Here is a 24,033-nt window from a genome sequence, read left to right on the forward strand (position 1 = left end):
TAAGAAACTAAATGAAAAAAAAGGTGTCCAAGTTTGGAAAACTCTGCGTGCTTTATTTCCTTCGTGGAAAGGAATAATGAACATCAGCACAGAAGGGCTCTGAGAAGTTTCACAGTAAAGAATTTATTTAACTCTGTATAACTCAGTGGTTTTCCAAACTAATTTGACCTTAGAATTACCCCCAACTCTTTTCTCCTGTCCAACTCTTGACATTCCATTAAACAGCTGTCTGTCTGGACTCACAGATCGCTACAGTCTCTGAATGCACAAATATCCGCCGCCTGGGCTGTGCTCCTTTTTGAGTGACTGGCAGATTTGGCATTTTGGCATCTAGAACAACAGGATAGTGTAGTTTTCACTTTGATTTCATTTAAGCCAGATGCCCATACAGCTAGCTGTTAAAGCCACAGTGTCCATTTCCCTGGTGAGCTGGAAGGACTCTCACACCCTTACCTGCAAGGGTAAGTCTGTTTTCTGGAAGGGGTGAGTTTCGCTTTTGTTTCCACAGGTTTAATTCTGTTTTGGCAGCCATAGGATCTTCCTTCCCACTCTATTTCACGTAAAAATTTCCCAGGAATAGGATTATTGCCAGACATGACATTTACATTGAGTCTTTAAAAAAATTTTGTTATTGTTAAGTACATAACATGAAACTTGAATGGTTTTTAAAACTCTTGAGTTAATTTGGTGATTTGAAAGGGAAATAAGCTTGTTTTTTCACCTCAAGGAAAAAAGAATCCTTTTTTAAAAATAATTTTAAAAAAACATGTCTTTATTGATTTCAGAGCAAGGAAGGGAGATGGAGAGAGAGAGAGAAATGTCAATGATGAGACAGTCATTGATCAGCTGCCTCCCGCACGCCCCCGATTGGGGATCAAGCCCACAACCTGGGCATGTGCCCTGACCAGGAATTGAACCCCAATCGCCTGGATCCTAGGTCGATGCTCAACCACTGAGCAACACCAGCCGAGCAAGAATTCTTTTTTCTTTTTTCTTTTAAAATCAGACTACATATAGTTTAGATTTATGTAAAAGCAGAAAATTCTGGCTGAATAAATTTTAAGATGTTGGTAGAATCACATACAAGGTGAGCTCTAATACCATCCTAAGAATGAAAACAAATGTAATAACAGAGGAGCATATAAAGTTGGATTGGGTATTTTAAAAGATGAACTTATAGCTACCAAATAAACTGTGTAAATGATATCAGTGTCCTAAGCAGTCAGTGTGCCCATTGTCTTCAATTTCATAGACCTGGTTTCCTGCAGACGGCTGTAGCATCCTTAGTCTAGAGAAATGACTTCACATTTTGTTAGGCTGCAGAATTGGCTATGGAACTTCTTGAAGATACAGATGCCCAGGCTTCTACCATGTAGACGTCTGTATTTTCACCCCCAAGATGAGTAATTCTGAGGTACAGTAAGGTTTGAGAACAACTGCCGTAGAATACTTTCTCCCAACATTCACACAGAGAGTGTGTTAAAAATGCAAACGCTGCCCTGGCCCCTGTGGTTCAGTGGTTAGAGCATCAGCCTGCACACTGAAGGGTCATAGGTTCGATCCCCAGACCCTGTCGGGGCATGTGCAGGAGGCAACCAATCGATGTGTCTCTCTCACATTGTTTCTCTCTCTCTTTCTCCCTCCCTTCCACTCTCTCTAAAAATCAATGGAAAAATACCCTTGGGTGAGTATTAAAAACAACAAAAAATGCAAATGCTAAGCTACAGCCTACAACAACTGTATACCTTTGCACAAGTTGTGCAATGTGCAACCAACCGGCACTGCTATTCCGGTAGCCCTGCCTCAGCCTCAGACATCCCAAGGTAGGAGCCCCTGGTGGATTTATGGAATGAGCATTTTAACAAGTACTCCCCAGGATGCAGCTGATTCAAGAATCCTATTTTGAGAATTATTGCTCTAGAAACATGATTCAAAATCGATAGGTTCTATGGATGGTCTATTAAATGAAGCCATCAGCTACCTATTCAGGTAAAATCCAGGCATATTTATTTAGGTTGGCCATGCCACCCTTACTAGAGAGATCCCACATGGCCTAGCAGGCCTGGCCACTTCCCAGCTGCAGCCAGACCCCAGTTTCCAAATGTCTCCTCGCACATCTTTGCTGTAGAAAAGCCACAGCACTCATCATGCTGCTGCTGGCCCGGACCAAGAGAAGCCCAGGAGCTTTGCCTGTGAGCTGGACAGACAGGTTTTCTCCAGCCTTGACCCTGGGGAAGAGGCGTTGCTGCCCCCATGTGAGTGTGATCCTGAGTGGGGACCAAGTGGCTATCACTGCTAAGGACAAATAGCGAACATCACAGGAAAATGTGGATTGCCCCACTCATGAATTCACATGCCCAGGGATGAGCTGTAGAGCGATGAGAACTTTCCTCTGTGTCCCCAACTGATTGTTCTATGTCAGACCCAGGTTTTGAGCCCAGAATAGCAGTTCTCAAAGTGTGGCTCATGGACCCCTGAGGACCTCTGGGACCCTTTCAGGGTGTCTGCAAGGTCAAAATTATATTATTGCAAGGCTAAGTTAGTTGTCTTCTTTCCTGGGTTGACATTTGCACTGACGGAGAGTAAACTGTAGCATGAATCAAGGCAGTGGCTCCAAACTGTACTCTTGGCCTTTTTTTCTTTACCACCATGGCTTATGGTTAAAAAAATAAAGCGAATTTCATATACACAAATCCTTGATGAAAGAGTAAATATTGTTAATTTAATTAAGTTTTCCCTCTCGAGTGCGAGTCTGTTTTTAGTGTCTGTGAGGAGGAAGCAGGCACTGGGAGCTGCTGCGCCCTGAAGAACAGGACTCCTTCCTTTCTGAGCAGGACTAGCCCCCCCCCCCTTTTTTTTTACTTGAAAGAGCAGTTGACATGAAATATGGTCATTCAGACTTGCATGTTTGACAGACATTTTCACCAACATGCCTAAACTGAGCCTGTCACTTTAAGTAAACCATTGGATAGTATTTGTTGCCAATGATAAAATTCAAGCTTTCAAGCAAAAATTAGAATTTTGGAAAACTTGTATCTGCTACCAGGACTTGAAAGCTTCCCAATACTTAAAGACTTTTCTGGTGAGATCGATGGTGATATTAACAAATGTGATCCTTTTTTATATCATATAATGAGATGTGTCAACCTTTGGAAGATCTGCATAATTCATTGAGCCAATATTTTCAACCAGAACAATGTGTGCTCTTACAAAATTTGCATGGGGAAAGGATCCATTCAAAGTACAATGTAGACCATGGATTTTTATGTAATAGAGCACTAAAAGTTTATTGAGACAGTTTCAGATTCCAAACTGTAACTAGCTATTAAAGAAACTACAATTTGTCAAGTTTTGATGCAGTATGGAAGGGATATAGTCACACATTTGAAAACGTGATTAAAATTCTCCTCCTGGATTTTCTTGACATACTTCAACCAAAACAATATATCAAGACACAATGCAGAAACAGGGAGGGGCATCTACTGGTCTCCTATTAAGCTAAACATTAAAAAGATTTTCAAAACCGTGAAGCAATGCTACTCTTCTCACTGTTTTTTTGTTTGTTTGTTTTGGGAAATATATTATCTGTAAACATGTAACAGGTGTATTATTGTTATTTTAAAATGAATTAATAGTGTTTTAAAAATGTTAATTTGGAATATGGTGAATATTCGTAGCTGTAATCTATATCAGCAAAAGCATTCTGGGGCCTTTAACAAGTTTTAAGAGTGTGAATGAGAGCAAGATGTTAGAGAACTGCTGGCCTACGGAAACATTTCTAAAGATGTTCCACAGACGCTCACCCTTGAGATACTCAACAGAAACCCAACAGCCAAAGAAAAAAGGCAACATAAAGCAAGAAGAATTTGGTAGTTAAGTCAGTTTGGAAATACTGCGAGCTACAGCCTCTTAAGGAGATTCGTGGTTGATAACAGCACGTTAAAGGCTCAACTTGAACTTCCTTTAATTCTTCCCTAAACTCATTAATTTTTTTGAAAATATTTTTCCATGGAATAAGCTTTGGGACATATTGTTCCCTTGCCAACAATGAGTGTTATCATTTTAAATATTTTCCAATATGATAGGTTATAAAGTGCTATGTCATTACTGATTGGCTTCCAAAATCAAGTTTTAATTGAAAGGCTGGTCATGTTTTCCTCTAGAACAGCCCCCAGACAGTAACTTCTCTACTCCTGCGCCGGGGGCGGGAGTGGTGGTGAGGTTTGGCAACCACAGAATGTTTCCCTGCATTCCACTTTTCAGTTTCATAAACTCTGGTTGTTTATTGGGCTTCAAAAGACAGGCAAATGAATGCAAGCCAATGATGGTAAGAATGTGTTCATCTCTTGCATATTCATGGACTTGGGGAGAGGGCCTTTGCTCTAGGACAGCGGCAGCTCAGCTGTTAGTTAATTAAAAGTCTGTGCCTTTGCTTGAAACGAATGTCCTTTTGGTAGGACCTGATTTGTCCTTTTTGAGTTGATGGTGACTCAATCGGATTTGGTTTCCTCCGAGGAATTACCCATTCTCAAGGCTGTGTAAATAGGTAGGGTCTGTTTTGTCACCACATATATTTCTCCTATAAATGATGAGCCACTGGAATTCTAGGTTAGAAATTGGTTTGTTGATTGCAATTGCTTAGTCACTAGGAAAAAATGATACTCGACTCTAAAACTTGCTAGCAGCTATATTCCTACTTCTCTGAATCTGTCCTAAGGAATAAACAGAATGCAGTTTAATAGTGTACTTACGGAGATATTCTCTATAGCATTACTTACAATAGTTCAAATTGAAAATATCTAAAACGTTGGCACATAGAAACAATGAAAAATTGGTGTATAATGAAATGCTCTACAGACATTAAAAAGTCTAGTTTTAAGACTGTTTAAAGACTTGGACCAATGTCCCCAAAATAACATCAGTGACTACAATGGGATAAAAGTGTCATGATATTTGTGGTCTGATTGTTTTCCAGAAAGTGGTTCCAGTTTACAGTCCCACCAGCATCTTTGGGCAGGCTTCGTCCCTGCACAGCATAACTTAAAATGATAAATGTTATTTTAAATAATATTTTCCAATTTGATCAGGTAAAAGTGACATGTCATTCCTGTATTAAGGAGACATTTGACAAGGAAGACAGAGCAGTAATTGGCATTTCCAGAGGAGACTTGAGTCCAATCGCTACCTTGGGGCAGAACTTGGTGCCACCCTCACTTTTGATGGGCTGATTACTGACACCTGGCATCTCTCAGGGGCCCAGGAGAACATTCTAGAGATCAGAGAGATAATTTGAGTCAAATTAAAAATAATTAAGGAAATTCCACCGTGGTCAAATTTATAGTTTGCCCGTGGATCGGCTGTGTAAACACTGTGTCCAGGTTACCTTCCTCCGTGTGTGAAGCCCTCACACGAGCGCTGAAGCTCACTGACAGGCGGCGAGAGTGTGTGTGTGCCAGTCTCCTGCGTGCGTGTCAGAGGCTTTGTCATTACTACAAAGTTATCGTCGATCATAGGATTGTCGGACAGGTGATTAAAATTGTCGTCGTGGTTTCCATGTTTTATGATCACCCTTGTATTATGCATGCAGGGGATCTGCAGAATGCCTGTGGGCTTTCTGCAGTCACTGAGGGACTTGCTGCCTCTTTCCATTGCCCGCCTGCCCCCACAGATGTGCCAGTCGTGCCCGCAGCACTTTTTGTCATGGGAGCGCCGCAGCTGGGCAGAGCACTGAAGCAAATGTCAGAGCGCAGCCACATGGGGAGGTCAGGAGGCCGCCCGCGTTCAGAGTTTGCCCCGGGCGGGGGTCCTGGCTGCCTGGAGGGCTGGGTGGCTGGCGTCACTGCTGCTCGTTCTCAGGCGACATGAGAAGAGATGCAACTGGGACATGTGTATCAACGGGAATGTCGATTCACTAATTCATGTACTTGTTCTCTTTGCAACTTCATCTCAAGGCATCTTTTGAGGCTCTTTGTTGTTATTTTTTTTCTTTTCTCTTTTGAATGGTGGAAATGGACCAAAACAGAATTCAGCAAAATGTGAATGAATCATAGCAAATGGGGGCAGGGCTGTGTTGTTCGGATCGAGATGGAGAGAGGTGTTTGCTGCCCCTTTCTGAGGAGCGTTATAACACCGTCCGCGGCGCCGCTGTTTGCGCCCCGTTTCCGTGCGTTTAACGGGCGGGGACCGGCAGCTCTCCAGCGTCGGGCTGGTGCTGTGCGTCCCCACAGTGGCCGCGCATTCCCACAGCTGTGTCCTTTGACCCTGGCACAGTCTATTCCCGCCACTGGGATTTTTAAAAAATAACGATTCCACGTTTAATGTTTTTACTTTTGCACTTTTCTGTAGTGCAGTCTCTCATTAGAATTAGGATGATATCACAGATGCAGATTTTTAAACATAATTAAAAATTTTTCTCCGGACCCAGTCGTAGAAAATGGCTGGTGTCTATTCAATGAGACATGAGGACATTGCTGAGATGTATTTTTGAGAATGCTCGAAGAGGAGATAGATACTTCTAATATATTCTCATTCAAAGAAAATATTATTTTCAAACTTTATCGTGTAATAGAGAGTTCACAATATGAAGATAGCCAATGAGGACTTTCCGGGGAGGGAGAGTGGAGGGTAGGTTGAGGGTTCGCAGGAAATTCATGGGTAGCTTCTCAGTTGAACTGGAGAACGTTTAGACTCCTTTCAGCAGGTGTATAGTGAGTTTTAAGTTTTCTTATTTATGCATGTTTACCGTTTACATCTACATGCATGTGTCCTTTAAAGGCTTGCACATATTTACTGGAAACTGAATTTAAAGTTGTGTTTCTCTCCAAGGTACCTAGTAATGGCCTAACATCACCATAGCCGAGTAGCCCTCAGAGACCAACATTGGTTTTCAAACTTTAATTCAATAGAATTGCTTTAAGGAAACACATTGCGTTGGAGTTAGTGTCCTTTACTCCCATCGTGTTTCTCCTTCTTTCCTATTCCTGTGACTCGCTTTCGCCTCTCTCCTGGTGACACGCCTCACTTCAGCGCCTGGCAAGCCTGGCCGAGCACGAAGCCGGGGTGCTCACTTCCCTCCGGTGTCTGTTTCTGATCGGTGGAAGGAGGTTATTCATGATCGTTAGTGTCACTTTCCTCTCTAGACTTCTATGTTCACGTGCACTTTCTCTTACCCTGCATCCATTATAGGCTTCCTCTGAGGATAAAATAAAAAAGTGTCATGAAAGCAGTTTGAAAATTGTGATGCAGCATAGAAACATAAAGGATGACTGTTGCATCATCCTGTGTGACTGCTCTCAAGCATACACAGCGTTGCGTTTTTCCAGGTGTACAATATTTTTAACTTACAAAAATCGCACAGTGGGAGCGACGAGTGCTAAAGAACACCATGGGCCGGCTCGTTCTTAAGCCAGGGATCACCGAGCTCCCGGGCGGCGGCGCAGTGGCCCGAAGCTCCGCGCCCGCACCTAGGCAGGAGCTCAGTGCCACGCGTTTCAGAGGCCGCAGGGCGGGCGGAGGGCGCCTGAGCGTGGACAGCGTATTCCCAGCTCTCCACAGCCAGCGCGCGGTCCGCTTTGAGAACACTGTTTCCAAGAAGCAGCCCTAATGATTTATCACAGGCCTGGCCAGCGCACGAAGTATGACTCGCGACTAAATTGGGCCCCTCGAGTCTCCCCTTTGATTTGCATTTAAAATCCAACTAGAAGGATGTTGAAGAAATTAAAATGCAAAAGCTAATTGCATAAGGTGTTTCAGAGTTATTTTTATGTTCTTTGTGTCTAGAGCAAACTGTTGATCCAGGTAACAATAACCCCTGGCCACACTAATAGCCCCGATGCAACACTAATTAGAGCAACTATGTGGCTCTGATTTCCTCCGCTGATCTGTATGAAAGGATATGAGTACAGTCTGAGAGAGGGACAGAGGAAAAATGTTTCTTAGAGAAGTTGAAGATATTTTAAAATGTGTGCAGGTGTGAGGGAAAAAGAATAATTTTTAAAAGTTTTTTCAAGTGTTTCAAAAAATGGCAGCTATATTTAAGCTCATTGGAAGTGTGAATAATATTTTGCATAGTTTTGCTGAACCCAGGAGAGTGTCCAGCACCTTGAGGACCAGTCATCTAGGTGTTATTGTGGCAAAGCCCTGTTGATGCTGATGAGCAATTTCCTTCTGGAAGGTTTAGGGTTCTAACCAGGGATAAGAACTACTTCTACACCTTGACTGTAGAATGTTTCTTTTCTTGATTTGGGGGTTGTCTTTTTTCAATTAAATCCACATACAGCAGTGTTGGAGGAAGGGGGTGTATTCCCTCCTAGCTTCCTAGTCATCTCTACCAATTGAGATTGGTACAACTGGATTTAAAAAAAATTATAATCATTTACTTGAAATCTAGATTATTTAGAAACATATATATTAACAATATCCATGTAAGAAAAGGAAAAAAAATAATACCATTAATCAAAGAAGACAAGGCACTAGGCTCAGATCGTTTTATAGCTAAATTAAATCTAAACATTAAAACCAGATATTCAGCATAGCTTTCTAACAATTTAAGATTATAGAGAAAGGGAAAAGGAACCTTAATTAATTGTACAAATATAGCATAATTTTATAATAAAAACCTGATACAGCCCTTACCAGTGTGGCTGAGTTAGTTGGAGCATAGTCCTAAGCACTGGAAGGTTGCTGGTTCCATTCCCTGTCAGGGCAGGTACCTAGGTTCCATCCCCGGTGAGGGCATATACAGAAGGCAACTGATCGATGTTTCTCTCATACATCAATGTTTCTCTCTCTCTCTCTCTCTCTCTCTCCTTTCTCCTCCCTCTAAAGTCAGTAAAACATACCTTCGGGTAAGAATTAAAATAAATAAGTAAATAAATAAATAAATCCATACAAACTTGATATAGATAGCTCTAAAAATATACTTTATACCAATTTTGTGTACATAGAAAAACATTATTTAAAAATAGCAACTTAAGTCCATCTGCTTATGAAAATATAATTAAAATGTTTGAAATAGGGTTTATTTCAAAACTCATAAACTGGTTCAGAATTGGAAATTTGGCCACAGCATTAATCACATCAGCAAATTAAAAATAAAAATGTTATGATTATATCAGTAATCTGTATCAGTTTCCTATTGCTGCTGTAACAAATTACCAAGCTGGATGGCTTAAAACAGCAGAGATTCATTCTCTCACAGTTCTGAAAGCTTGGTATCCAGAGCTTGGACAGGACCATGCTCTCTCCGCAGGCCCTAAAGGACAATCCTCCCTTTCCTCTTCCTAGCTTCGGGTGGCATTCCTTAGCCTTTCTTGGCAGGTATACACACCAGTCTCTGCCTTTGTCATCACGTGGAGTTCTTTGTGTCTGTCAGTGTCTCTATTTTCTTTTCTTGTGGGGACACTAGTCATTGGATTAGAGCCCATCATAATCCATACGGCCTCATCTTAACTAATTACACCTGCAAAGACCCCATTCCAAAACAATGTCACCTAATTCCAGGTGGCCATACATTTTTTTGTGGGCACTCTATTCAACCCAGTATACATCCCAAAAAATAATTTGATGAGATGCGTTGGGAATTTCTAATAATACTCTGAATAAAATGGAGATAGAAGGAAGTTAATTAAACTTAATAAAGAATATTTACAAGACCCACCATAAATATTACATTAAACAGTGAAGTATAAAAGCCATTCCTATTAAGATCAGGAAAAATATAGAAGGAGATTTGCTGTCAACACTGTTACTTACCACAGTGTTGTGGGTTCTATATGATGTAATCAAGCAATAAAATTAAGCACTGTAAATAGTGGGGAAAAATCAAAGAGTTATTTGCATTTTCAGATGATGTTATTATACTCCTAGAAAACTTAAGACTCTGTTAGAGACTATTACTAACAGAACATGGACGCCAATGGCCATCGGTAAAACCAAAGCTGCTTTATACCTTCAGGAACCAGTGATATAGAAAAAAAGTCTATTGATGTAAACAAAAAGTATAAAATCCTTGGTAATAAGTTGAACAAGGAAAGGAATAGTCGTACCATTTTCCTCATGTTTTCTAATATTATAAAATGTCATTCCTGCTTGATATATGTGTTAATAGAATTCTAGTCAGAATGGCAATAGGTATTTATTTTTATTCTTCCTTCTAGACACTAAAGCCTAAGATAAAGTTGCTGTTATTTGAAAAGTATGTTATTGGCCATGAGAAAAATTGATCAAGAGAATAGAAAAAAGAGTCAGAAACAGATCAAAATATGTAACAATGAACTAAATATTTAGTAAAAGTGGCTTTTTAATCCAGTGGGAAAATGTATGTTCATATAAAAAAATGATGTTATAACAGCTGGCTTTTCATCTGTAAGTTGTAAATACTAGGCTCCTATTTTTACCATAAAGTAAACAAGTTCAGATGAGTTAATGATACAAATGTATAACATTAAGCAATGCCACTAATAGAAAACTAGGAACTCCTCCTATACACTAGTGAGATAAATTATATATAATTGAAAAACGGCTAAATATATTAATTGCCAATTCACAAAAGGGAAACTTTAAATGACCAGCAGGTATAAGAAAATTGTTTCAACCTCACTAGTAGTCATGGAAATACAAATGCAAGTCATAATGAAGAAATAGAGAGCATCTATCAAAATTAATGGTATATCTGCTCTTTAGCACCGCACCTCTACTATTGGGAATCTAATTTGTCATATAAAAAAGTACATCTGAGGATGTGTGCTGCATAGCTTATAGTGGCAAAACCAAAACAAAGCAAGACAAAAACCAGTAGCCACAAAACAGGGAAGTTGTTGAATATATTTATGTTATAACTGCCCTGCAGAATATTATGCGATGGATAAAAATAATTAGCCGGACCTATATGTGATGCCCAACATGGCCCTGCTATAGCAAGTGGGTAATCATTTAGTTGGGCAACTAGGAAAGCAAGAGCCTATTAAAATGAGAAAGAAGAGAACGGCTTTCTGTAAAAATCTTCATTTGTGTATATTTGCATGAAGCTAGAGAAAGATGGAGAAGGAGAAACAAGTGATTGTTTCTATTTTTTTGTATTGGTATTTTGTTGGTTTCCATGGGAAAATGAAATTGGGAATAGGACTAGGGGAAAGGGTTGACTTATTATATGTGCAAAGATGTGTGTATGGATGTCCATTACACCTTTGTTTTTAGTAATGAAAAAAGCTGTAAATCTCTATATTCATAAGCAGTTGAGTATTTAAATCCACTTACAAGTTATATTACAATATACACACAGAGATACATGTACAAAATTACAAAGCTGTATTGAACAGTCATGTATGATCATGCAGATTTCCACTTAGAGCATAGAAAGATATGCATGAAACAATTGGCCAGTGCATTAGATTCCAGTAGCTATACAGTGTGATCTAATTTTGTGATACGTTGATGCATTAAAATGAACAGAAGTACACACACTAGGCTGTTAGAACCTTTCTCTGGGTGATGTGGTAATAGATTATTTTATATTTTTCTGTACTTTTGAACATTTTGAAATGTGCTTGCTGTACTTTTATCAAGAAAAATACATTGAGTCATTTTAAAAACACCCAGACAAGAAAGAAAAAAGACACAAAAGACCAAATTGGAAATGTTTTAAAAATTAATAGGGGGAGGCGGCACAGTAACACAAGGTAGGAAGTGTGTAGCATTAGTGAAGAAAGGGCTGCTTGTTACTGTGAATAGTCGCAGAGCCCAGGCTGTTTGTGTTTGAGGCCCACTGAGAGGCCTTTGGAAGGTCTGTTGGTACTTGAATATCTGACGGTCTGAATGAGCTCTCCTGCCACGGGCAGCCGAGCAAGGGATTCCTCTCCCACTGCACACGTTTACTGCCTCACTCGGTTGGGGTGGGCTTCCAGTGTCCCACCAAGGAGTAAATTACTTCACGCGGCTTGCACCCAAACACTCTCTCAGGCAGCACACCCTTCCGACAGAAGGCAAATGTCATGACTGAAGGCACGGGGCAGAGCCTGCCTGATGTTCCTGAAATGCCTCTTGTTTCCCGGGAGCCACCTCTGCGTCCCTTGGAGTGGTGCAGAGTGTCCGCACAGATGCTCTGTCCCTGCTGACCTGGGGCAGAGGGGGAAGAAAGCCACAGGCCGCTTCTCTGACCAGGGTTTGCTGTGAGAATGGCACGCCCTGTCTGAAAGGCCATCCCATTCAAGTAGCAGATGGAGAGGAGAAAGGACTGGCTTTTACAAATATTTAGGGAAATAATTTGGGAATAGTTAATTTAATTTTCTCTCTTTTTCTATTTTAAATCATTTTTTTTTTTCAATGACAGTTGACATACAATATTATATTAGTTTCAGGTATACACCCCAGTGATTAGACATTGTATAACTTACTAATAATTTAATTGAATCCTCCTTGCCATTTCTGCAGGCAGGCAATGCAGGATGTTTTTAAAAGCATTGATCCATAATTATCTTTCAGAGTGGTGAGTATTGGTAGACGCTTTGTAATTCTCCATATATAAGAGAGTGGTATAGCATTCATTCTACCTACCTGATTGTCTTTTCCTTTGCTCTGCCAACATATACACACAATAAAAGGCAAATAACTGCTTAAAAAAGAGAGCAAATTAAAAAGTGTTCAGATTTCTGTTGACTTGAAGCTCTGCTCTCTTCGGTATGGCTGTGTTTATAAAGGTCAGCTTCTTTGCCTTCCTATAAGCAAATTGTAATTTGCATCTATGTAGCCTTTTGTTTTGTTTATAGTCTCCAGGCACCAGAACCCCAGGAGAGGGTCACAAACCAGGAATTACAAGCTTATCATTTTAATTGAATGTACACAGCAATGAGTAAGACTTCTAAGAACATATTGTATCTGTGGTAATATTTTTCCTGTCTTTTTTAAAAAAGTGTTCATAATCTAACCGTGCTACTCTGATTCGGGTAAGTGAGGCTACCATATAAAATTCCCTATGCCCAGTTCAATTTAGATAAACAATGCATACTTTTTGTATAAGTATATCCCATTAATAGGCTAGAGCATCACCTCAGAACAGAATATTCTATTTAAATAAAATCGTGAAATATTATTAAAATAGGAAAAGCATATAAGACATGTATGCACAGTTTAATAAATAATTATAAATGAACACCCGTGAGAAGACTTATCCAGGTGAAGACAGACAGTATTCCTAGTTTCCAATTGTCCCCTGAAAACATCCCAGATCTTAATCCTATAAGGACATTGGAGATAGTCGCTATCCTGTCCTTTGCAATCGTCATTTCCTTGCATTTCTTTAGAATTTTGTCATCACTGAACAGGCTTTTACTCACTGCAAGTCTTGCATGTTTTAAATTTTATATAAGTGAAATCATACCATATGTATCTATAAAGCTAAAATATTAATAATTCAGTCCATTGTGGGGGCAAATACTCGTGGTCTCTCTCTCTCCAGTTATGAAATAGGCAACCCTATTAAGCTTGAATGTTCTTCGGTTATTTATGTAGCAAAGACTGAAGGGTAGACATTTAAAATCTTTAAAAAGAAATCTTAATGAGTTCACTGATTTAAAGGTGTCATAAATATTTGTATTTTTTTACTACTCTCCCTTCAAAATGTTTGCTCTCCCAAGCTCATTGATTTTCTAGACGGAAGGGCTAAACCAGTGATATTTTCACTGGGTTTCTTGCATTGGTATAAGTGGAGTAAATCACATTGCCAACCTGTCTAAGGTCATAATGCTCAGCCATAAATGGATAAAGAGCCTTTGGATTTATTATTCAGGTAGGTAACAATACTCTGAATGACTAAAGAACATTTCCTTTTATATCATAAATTTCACCCGGTGACATTTAAAAAATGTCTTTCAGAGCCCGGCTCTCTCATCCATGCACTCCCACTTTCCTTTGGTTAATGGCACCATATTTTGCTTTCCTCATTTCTCCTTTAGCTCCTTAGTGCTGAAGATGGCACATTTTCCGAGTTGCTTTGAAAAGCAACCATCACAAGAGCACAGATAATACAAAGCAATTTAAAAAGGGATTTCTGAATGTTCTAGGAAATAGGCAATTTTGCATGGCAAGCACTTGAACTCAGGGGGTGATTTATTATTCATTTGACTGTGGTGAATATTCATGGTTTGCATGTTAAATTAGAAGTATTGAGATTTTTGTTTACCCTAAAGAAGTTTGGGAAGTTGTGTTTTTAAAATTTGGATTGACTGAAATTCACTTTTCAAAAGATAAGCAGATAATTTTCTACCTAGCAGGAACCTTAAAAATGATCTGGTTAAATCCTCTAGATAATGTATATTAAAAACATTCAATGTCCTGTAAAAACTGGACTGATATAGAGATTCTATATGAGGTCACATTGTGATAGAACCATGGTTGGTTTCTTCTTTCCTTCCTCCCTCCCTCCCTTTCCCCCTCCTCCCTCCCTCCCTCCCCACTCCCTTCCTTCCTTCTTTTTTGCTTCTTTTAAAACAGCAGAACCCTTTACTTAAAGAAAATCTTGTTCAAAACTCAATATGTAAAATAGTTATTCTGTTTGAATAGAGAGTGGGGCTGGGCCATACCTTTCTTATCTTCACTGGACCACGTGGACCACCCCCCCAGAGTAACCACTGCAGAGCCCTCGGTTTTCAATGATCAGTTTTAAAACTGAATAGAGCTGAATACTTTATTTATCATACATATTGTGTGCCACACACTCTTCTAAACATTTTACAAATATCAACTCATTCAATCCTTAAAACCACCCTGATATGGTTATTATTACCCTCATTTTATAGATGAGGAGAGTGAGGGACGGAGAAGTTACGTACTTACTCAAGATCACAGGGCTAGGAAATGGCAGAGCCTGGAGAGTTTTGTTCCAGAGTCTCTGTTCTTACCACAGTGCTCTGCGGCCTCTCCCCAGCAGCAGCAGCCGTTCCAGTCAGCTCCTGTTAGCATCTGGGCGTTGTGCTGGGAGCTTTATGTGCATTATCAGAGCTGATGCTTCCAGAGCAACCAACGAGGTAACAGTATTATCCCCAGCTTGCAGATGCAAGAAATGAGGAAACAGAAGTCGTGTAGTGTTCCTGTGAGGGGTGAGGCCAAGATTTGATCTTCACAGCTTACTTCAGAGCCCATGTTCTTAACCACTAGTTTCATAGGCTTCCATGAAAATGAAACATCTGTTTGTTTGTAAGGAGTGTTGATGCTTTTCATTTCCTTTCATGCTAGGTTTATTTTGACTAACACTGATAAGAGAATATCCGTACTCTGAGAAGCCAACCCATTAGCTGTAGCAGGACTGGATCATGCCCAGAGAACATTCAGCATCTTAACGTTGCCTACCCATGTCCCTAAGGTCCTCAGATTTCCCTTCTGGCCCCTCCCAAATCAGCCTGCTTAATTTCCTCAGTGTCCTCTATTAAGCAATGCCATCAAGTAATCATGCTTATCTGACTAAGACTAATGGCTCTCCGCCTAGGTCCCTCTGTCTGTGTTTTGACTTAATCCTCCTGGAGATATGAAGTCTTTGTCCCATTTGATGATTTTAATGGTGGGAATGTTAGACCCTGCTGCAGACTAAAGGCAGAGGACTCTTCTCCCCATTCATTGCTGTTCTGGCTAAAGACCTGTGGACCCAGGACAGCTGTCTCCAGTATGCAAGCACAGGGCGATTCTTACAGTAGGAGCTGTGAGAAGCACGGTGGCCTGAGGCCTAGCACTTGTGGATGCTGAATGGTCTATGCTAGCCATCAAAACGCATGTGCTTTGGCCCTTTATCTTCTGTGCAGAGTTTGAAGGACAAGGTTAAGAGAGGAACATTGGCTGCCAGGTGGCCTTCAGCATTGGTGGCGTAGAAGGGAATGCTGTGTTAACTTTGTAATAATGTGTTTCTTTTAGGAAAGTATACTTTATTCTTAGAACTTAATATGCCATTGTCAATTCTCTCTTAATATTTACCCATGACTTTAGCCTCCTGAGTTAAATCTTGGGTAAACAGAGTGATTTCCAGAGAGTAGTGCATAGAGAAATACCTACTTGGGCAGATTGGAACATATGGAAATCCAGCTTCTACTAGCCTCCTATCACGATAGAAACATTTCAAAGTTTGATTGTTTACTCCTCCCACAAGGAGAAGTAGACTTACTCAGAATTCAAATAGATAGACCATGGTTTGGCCTGGTTAAAGAAAAAGTAATTCTTAAAGTTAGGAAAATATGCCCACTTTATAAAGATATAACTCATTAAGTTTGCATTCATTCACAAGAGAGAGAGTTAGGAGGATTAGCACCTTACCCAAGGAGGGATTGAAGAGTACATGAAATTAAATATGCATGTGTTTTATATATATATATATATATATGTTTTTGTGTGTATATATATATAATGATATGTGTATTCATTTATCACCAAAACTAGTTCTTATAGTCAACCTATTTTAGATTCCTGCCGAGGACTCTACTAACTACAAGCACAGTGGAACTAGAATGAATGATTTCATCTGGCGGTTCCCTTGTGCTGTGGTAGAAAGAGGAAAGATCTCTAATCCTTTGGCTGCTGTCCTTGCTTTGGTTCTGAAACATGCAGAGACTAATTATAAAAGTGAGCAAAAGTTTCTCTACATTGTATTTTTTTGAGACACCAATTTAATAAAGACTTCTACATTTACGCAGAGAATGCAAATAGTAGTTGGTCAAGGAGAAGGCCAAGTATTAGTTTCCTACGGCTGCTGTAACAAATTACCACAAACATCGTGGCTCAAAACAATAGAGTTGTTTTATTATTTTATTATTTTAAAGTTCTGGGGGCAAAAGTCTGAAATGGATATTATTGGGGTATAATCAAGGCATTGGCCAGGCTGAATGGTTTTCTGAGGACTCTAGGGGGGAATGTTTGCATTCCTTGGCTTGGGGCCCTCTTCCATGTTCAGAGCCAGCAATGACCAGTCGGTTCTTTCTCATATTGTATCACTCCTACCTCTCTCTTCATATTTAAGGACCCTTGTGATGACATCAGTCCCACCTGAGTAATAGAGGATAATGTTTTTATTTTAAGATCAGGTGATTAGCAACTTTAATTCCATCTGCTACCTTAATTCTCCTTTGCCTAATAATATATAACAGACATATGTGTGTGTGTGTGTGTGTGTGTGTACATATACATATGTATATATATTCACAGATTCTAGGGATTAAGAGTAGGCATCTTGGTGGGGCATTGTTCTTCCTACTACATGGGGCAAACTATTTTTGGAAGTGTATTTGCCAATATCTGTCATAGTTAAAGCACTATAGCTATGCTGAAGGTAAACGGGGCCCTGGGATTGTGGATTAGACACAGGTCCAGACAGTGGTACTAGGAGGAGATTCTATGTCAGCCCAAGGAGTTCCACCAGATGGAAAACCTGCAAGAGGCTGGGAATTGGTATATAAATTCTGCAAACCAACTTAAGGTCCAGGTGTGGGGGATGTAAGTGAGACATAGGTACAGACAATCATCATTTCTTTCTTGGCAAACACTGGTTCTTTCACAACAAACTAAAAATAAAAAAAATCATGATGAACAAGGAAAAGGAAACAGTATTTCAGAGATTCTGAGTAAAAGCTGACTTCCCAGGATGATTTTCCCAGGCATATGAAAAAAAATTATAGAAGTTCATTGTCTTCAATAACCTTAGGAAACAGAAAAAGGAAAGACAATAAGCTTAGACTAGAATACAGTCTGATGGGTAAGAAAAAGGAGACCTGTTGGTCAAGAAAACATGGTAAAGAAACCAGAATGTCGTAACAGGATTAAAGTCTGTACTAGAAGCTGAAAAGCAATCAGCATTAAAAAAATCACTAGTATAGAAGAAAAATTGACAAGTTCTGTCAAAATAAAGACAAAAAGGACAATAAAATCTAATTAATGAACTAGAGAAGGTTAAAAATATAGAAGACAGAGAACATAGACTTAAACATTAGAACCAATCTAAGGGTTATAGATGTTCTTGAGGCAGAAGCAATTGGAACAGAAGCAGTAATCAAAGATTAAAATAATAAAAATTAAACAAAAAAGCCTCAGTATGCAAAATGAAATGGCTTTCCACATTCCAGGCAACATTAATGAAAAGGGTTCCATACCATTTCAACTTGGCAATTTCTTTTTAAAATTACAGAATGAAAAAACCCTTCAAGCACACAGGAAGAGAACACAGTTTCCAAAGGAGCATAAATCAGGCTGCCGTTTTGTTTTTGTTTTTTCTCTGTCACACTCTGCAGTGTGAACTGTTGCTATAAAATCCACAGAATTTGCTTGGAGCAGTTTGGGAGAGTCTACCCAAGAAAGGTCGGTATAGTCAAGTTGTCTTTCATTTGTAAGAGTAAGAGAAAGAGATTCTCGAATATGCAAGGGAGAAGGAAACACCACCTCGTTACTAGAGAAGTGGCTTAAGGATGTAGCCAGGTCAGCACCACTCGAAGGGAAGTTTTGAGTCCAGTAAATCAGCATGATCTGGAAACCAGCTGGTGCAGACTCTTAGGTGCGCCCCACACCTCCTGAAGCAAACCCTAAGGATGGATCTGTGTGTTGACAGTCTTTCTAGGAGATTCTTACATGCACTAAGATTTAGGAAGCACTGGTCCAGGAAGCTAAGAGAGAAATAAAATTTTAAAATTTAGTAACAGAGAAATAAACAATTGTAACTTTAATTTTAACACTGAATGCAAATGTAAAGTAATACTCTTGAGAGATAAAAAATGTAAATAAAATAATGCTTTAATAGATATAAATATTTAATATTTTAATATTTAATACTAAGTAATAACAAAACCCAAGATTATATTTACAGAGTTCAAAAATAAAATTGTAATAAATCCTATTTTTTCTAGGGGTAGAGTCAATAATTCAAAGTATTTGAAAGTTTTATAGTGGACTCATTCATTCAACAAATATTAATATTTTGGTATACCAGGTACAACTATTAGGAATAAAGTTAGGATGTATGACTTCCTAATCAATGGGGAGAGGAAAGAATGTGTATCCTGGTCTAAATTACCAAGTATGTGAAGCAAAGAAATGAATGGTGGAGCATAAACTGCATAAAGCATAAAGTAAGATCCCAGAGGAAGAGCCAGGGTCTCATCTATGCCAACACAAATAAACAGTATAAACTCCCCTACCCGAAAAAAAGGCGGAACATTTGGCCACATTGTCCATCTGAATATTGATGTTCAGCAAGAGTATGATATATATTTGTAAAAAGCTGTGGTGTCAACATTAGCATCCTTTGGTTAAGTCTTACCACTGCCGCATGTTACCTGAAAGACCTTGGGAAATATATTTAACCTATTTGGTTTTGAATTTCCTTACATATAAAATAAGAATGAGATTTCCCAGGTGCCTCACACACTGAGAAGAACAAATGTTAATGTGAAATCATCTTGGGAAGATGCGTCTCTTTATAAAATGATCATTAAACCGGTCTACTGAAATACAGAGACTCTGCATTTTAGCTAAAAAGCAAAATCTAGCCATGGGTTACTGAGAAGAGATTTACCTAAAACTAAGTGATGCATTGAGATTAAACAGAAAAACGGGTGGATAGGATTTATCAGGCAAAAGCAAAATAAAACAAAAAGTAATCTTGGCAATGTTAAACAAAATAGAATCAAAAGCCATAAAAATATTAAATGTGAACAAGGAAGTTATATTTTCTTTAAAATAGTTAGACCTCACCATGAAGATAAGACAGTCTCGAATTTTCATTGACATGGTAACAGCCTCAAAATACATGAAATGTAGGCTGTTAGAAATAAAAGGAAAACTTGATAGAAATGGAATTGTTGTGTGAGACTTTAATACACTTTTATTGAGCTTTCCTGGGTCAGATAAACACAGAGTACATAGAATATTTCAATAATCTAGTAAGGTGATTTAATAAATATTATTGAACTTTGTTCTCTTGAAATGAAATGCACCTCTCTTTTAAGGAGCCATGAAGCATTTAGAAAAGAATTGATCATATTATACCTCAGAGAAAGGCTACATGCTCTGCCTACAATGAAATAAAACTAAAAACTAATAACAAAAATTTAAATGCAAAGCTCAACAACTTGGAAGACAGCAATACCAACAATAAAACCCCCAAACTTCTAAAGACCTCTGGAAAGAAGAGATAAACCAGGACTATTTAAAAATATATAATTAACTCTTCCAAACATCCAAGAACCTCACCTAAAAAACATTAAAACTGATAGAGTTCAGTAAGATAAGTAAGATTCCATTGAAGTACCAGTGGATTTTTTTATACATAAGAGCTACAAGACTATAGGATTCACAAATAAACTAAAACGGACTGCTTCCCACATAAAAGCTCAGTGAACCCCCACAGATAACAACTATAAACACTGGCCAGGATACGGGCAAACAAACAAGACCACATAAAAGCAATTTCCTGAAGGGCCTGCAGAGCAAACAAAGACAGGTAGATTCTGAAGGTGAGTTGTCGCCAGGTAGAGGCTGGTGGCCTGGGTTAAATTTCCCACCCTGAGGTCAAACTGCTATACTCAGTGCCACACAAGGTGGCTCACACTCCAGTGGGAAGCCCACAGTCTTTCTGGCGGGAGGAACCGGAGGGCAGAGTTTGTGTGACTGTCGCTATTGGAAAGTGAGAGTGAATCTCAGAAAGGAGAATCAATATTGGAAAAGCACAGATTCTTACTATAAATTTTGCTCAGATCACTGCCTGACCCTTGCAACGTGCATACACACAGAGCAGACTACGATCGCCAGTGAATTTGAAGGTGGATTAATACGAAATTTCTCTATGTAGAGCAGAGGAAAAGAAAAGAGATAAAAAAAAACAGCCCTCCCCCCCCCCCCCCCACACACACAACCAGAGTTTCAGGGGCCTCTGGGATAATAGCAGAAATATTCACAGACAGGCCTAATTGGTGCCCCAGAAGGAAAGAAGGTGGAGAAAGGGGCATCAAAGTTTTTGAATAAATAGTGGCTGCAAACTTTTCAAATTTAGTCAAAGGGATATATTTGCATATTTACAATGCTGAGGCCCGTCATAATCAACCTGCTGAAAATCGAAGACATGATCTTGAAAGCAGCCAGAGAACAGCAACGTGGAGTATATAAGGAAACTACATTTCAAAATACTGCCAACCTGGCTTTAAGAACCGTCAAAGCTGGAAGACAGTGGAACAATATTTTTAATGTGCTGAAAGGAAAAGAAACTATCAGTTCAGAATTCCGTGTTCAATGAAGGTACACTCCAATTATGGAGGCAGAATAAAGTCGCTTTCAGATAAAGAAAACCTGAGAAAATGTAGTGCCAGCAGACCAACCTCTACTAAAAAAGATGCTAAAGGAAGTTCTTCAGGCTGAAGAGAAAGAAGAGATAAACTTGGGCCCTCAGGTTCGAATGAAGACGAGCCTTAGAAATCATAAGTAATCAAGTAAAGATCATTTTCCTTCTCTTAATTTCCTTTAAATACACATAGCTATGTAAGTACAAATAAAAACATTGTCTTATGGGATTTCTATGCGTGGGATTTACACGAGAACTTGAATGGGAAGAGGTTTCCGTGTGTCACCAGGAGCATGTGAGTCCGGGTAGCGAGTGAAAGGCAGGTTGAACCCGGGCCGTCTCCGTGAGCGGGAGTGCTGGTTCCTGACGTGTGCGGGATGGAACTTTGCGCCTGTTAGGTGGCTCGAAATATCACCATTTTTATGTCAAGCAGTCTCTTGACAAGAAGCGACTCGGCCTTGACTAACCTTCAAACTGGGTGTTGCAGGACAGTTTCGAAGCCGTGGCGTGGCTCCCTGCTCTTGGCCACTTCATTCCCTACGTAACAGCAGATGGCAGGTTCGGAAAAAAGAAAGAGGGCGCTGTTTGGCATCCCTTCTCCTGCCATACCACATGCTTACGGGGACAGCGAAGACTCAATATACATGGCAAAGACGTACAGTTCTTTCCATCAGGTTGCTTTGAGGATCTAGTGTGGCCCTTGAACTAGACTCAGGGAGCTGCCCGGGTATTGGGGAGGAAGCCAAGAGCGCATGAAAATATTTGTTAGTGGGCAGCTCGGCCTTGCAGCCTCTCTTTGGGAGGGACCTGGAGCCGAGGAAGCAGAATATTGATGTCACTCTGAGGTAGGGCAGACCTTGGATCCTGGGAGGCTGACGTGTGAGGAGGGGCAGACATGACAGGTCACACAATCTGATGGAAGACAGCACATGGAGCAGAAAAAAACTAAACGCTACACCTGCAAATCCTACATCTGAATGGCTACACCGTGTTCTGCTGTGTGACCCTGAGCCAGTGTGTAAGGCCGAAAAGTGGTCCCTAAAAAAGTATCCATGTCAAATTTCTGGAACATATGAATGTCACCTTGTTTGGAAAAAGGGCCCTTGCCGATGTGATCAAGTTAAGGATTTTGAGATGAGGAACTCATCCTGGATTATCCGAGGGAGTCCTAAGAGGGGCAGAGTGACCTTTGAGACACACAGAAGAGGGGGAGCTGATGTGACCTTGGAACACTGGAGTGATGTGGCCTCAAGCCAAGGAATCCTGGCAACCACCAGGAGGTGGAGGCGGCAAGGAATGGAAGGAGTCTCTTCTAGAGCCTCGGGAGGGAGCAGGGCTCTGCCAACACTTCAGTGCCCTCATCTGTAAAACGGAGTCATACTAGCTATCTTGTATAGTCATTGCCAGGCCTGAATGAGAAATGTGCAAAAACAGAAAACGGAGAGAAGCAAGCAAAGAGCAAAAGATAAGGAACATGGTAGGAAAAACGGCAGACACCCCTGGTTTGATGTGAGTAATTCACGCCTGATGGTCAGATGTTTCACATAACTGGTTCCCAGGAGACAATTTTCCATTGTTCTGAATGAGAAAAATGATAATGTTTTATATGGCAACCCAGCCTCCTCCCGGCCAATATCCTGAAATGTGAGTAAAACACAGTAATGCGCTATTATATTAGGATTTAAAATGATTGAAAACATTGTGGTTGTTAAAAAACACACTTGCTTTCTACACAGTAACTTTTCTCACTGGCCTTGCTTCTTTCCCCATAATTATCTGCAGTATCTTCTCAACTCTTTGGGGACTCCAACACTAAGAAAAAATAAAAAATGAAAAGCTAAACGTGAAGGTGCTGTGGAGGGGTTTACATTCGAGCTCTCAGGGCCACGTGGCCACCCTTATGCATGGTGGCCTTTCGGCACCAGCAGGGTCTGAAATGCATCGTGTGTGCTCACACTCAGCCTGCCTTTCAAAATATCCACATATAGTTCTGACATTCTTCTGAATGTATTTGGAAAGTATCTTGAGGATTTTCCTGTACATCACTTTGTCAAAATTTTTATACTGAGTTTTGGTGTCATAAATCTAAATTTTTGCCTTATGAACTTTGGCAAAAAAATGTATATTATGAAATCTGTATTTTAAAAACCAGGAGGCATTTTACCAGGAAAATGTTTCTCACGGCAACATTGTGGAGGCTATGACTATATTCGTAGAATGTTTAACAGCAGAGAATTAATATGAAATGTACAAAGAACTAATATGAATAAAAATGATTTGAAGAATTGGTAGGATTCTCAACAAATATAAACTGGAGAAGTAAAAGAAATGGCCAATTAGTGAATGAAAGATTGTCTAACCTAAAAAGTAATCAGAAATTATAAATTAACACAACTTTTTACATCCATCCAATTGGCAAGATAAATTTAAAAATTCAATAATACAAAGGGATGGCGCTGTTGTGGAGCAGTGGGGATTCCCATTCACGGGGCAGACTGGCCCAGCCGCCGCGGGTCACAGCGCACGCGGCATCGTCCAGAGGAGCTGAGGCCTGTGCATCTTCCATCAGCGTGTGCATGTGCCCGGGGACATGTCTGCAAGATATTTATAAGAGCATTCTTTTTTTTTTTTTTGGTAATTCAAGAAAACACCAATACTCACCTATAGCTAATAAACAGATATAATGAAATATTTGTACAAGAGATGCTTTTTGAAAAGCAAAAAAGAATAAATGAATA

At 39.7% G+C, this 24,033-nt stretch overlaps 1 protein-coding gene across 5 annotated transcripts in view; it reads left to right on the forward strand.

Annotated features, from left to right (window-relative positions):
* Positions 1 to 24,033, forward strand: part of FHIT (fragile histidine triad diadenosine triphosphatase) — a 1,252,819-nt gene that overhangs the window by 437,083 nt on the left and 791,703 nt on the right. Inside the window, exon 1 of one of the 5 annotated variants that reach the window (XM_081159592.1) lies at positions 18,292 to 18,324. The exons of the other annotated variants lie outside the window; for them this stretch is intronic. The gene's annotated coding sequence lies outside the window, so the exon portion shown is untranslated. Of the gene's footprint in view, positions 1 to 18,291; positions 18,325 to 24,033 lie in introns of those variants that run through there. 5 annotated transcript variants of the gene reach the window in all.

The sequence above is a fragment of the Miniopterus schreibersii genome, assembly GCF_964146895.1.
Source record: "Miniopterus schreibersii genome assembly, chromosome: 15".
NCBI classification, from domain to species: domain Eukaryota; kingdom Metazoa; phylum Chordata; class Mammalia; order Chiroptera; family Miniopteridae; genus Miniopterus; species Miniopterus schreibersii.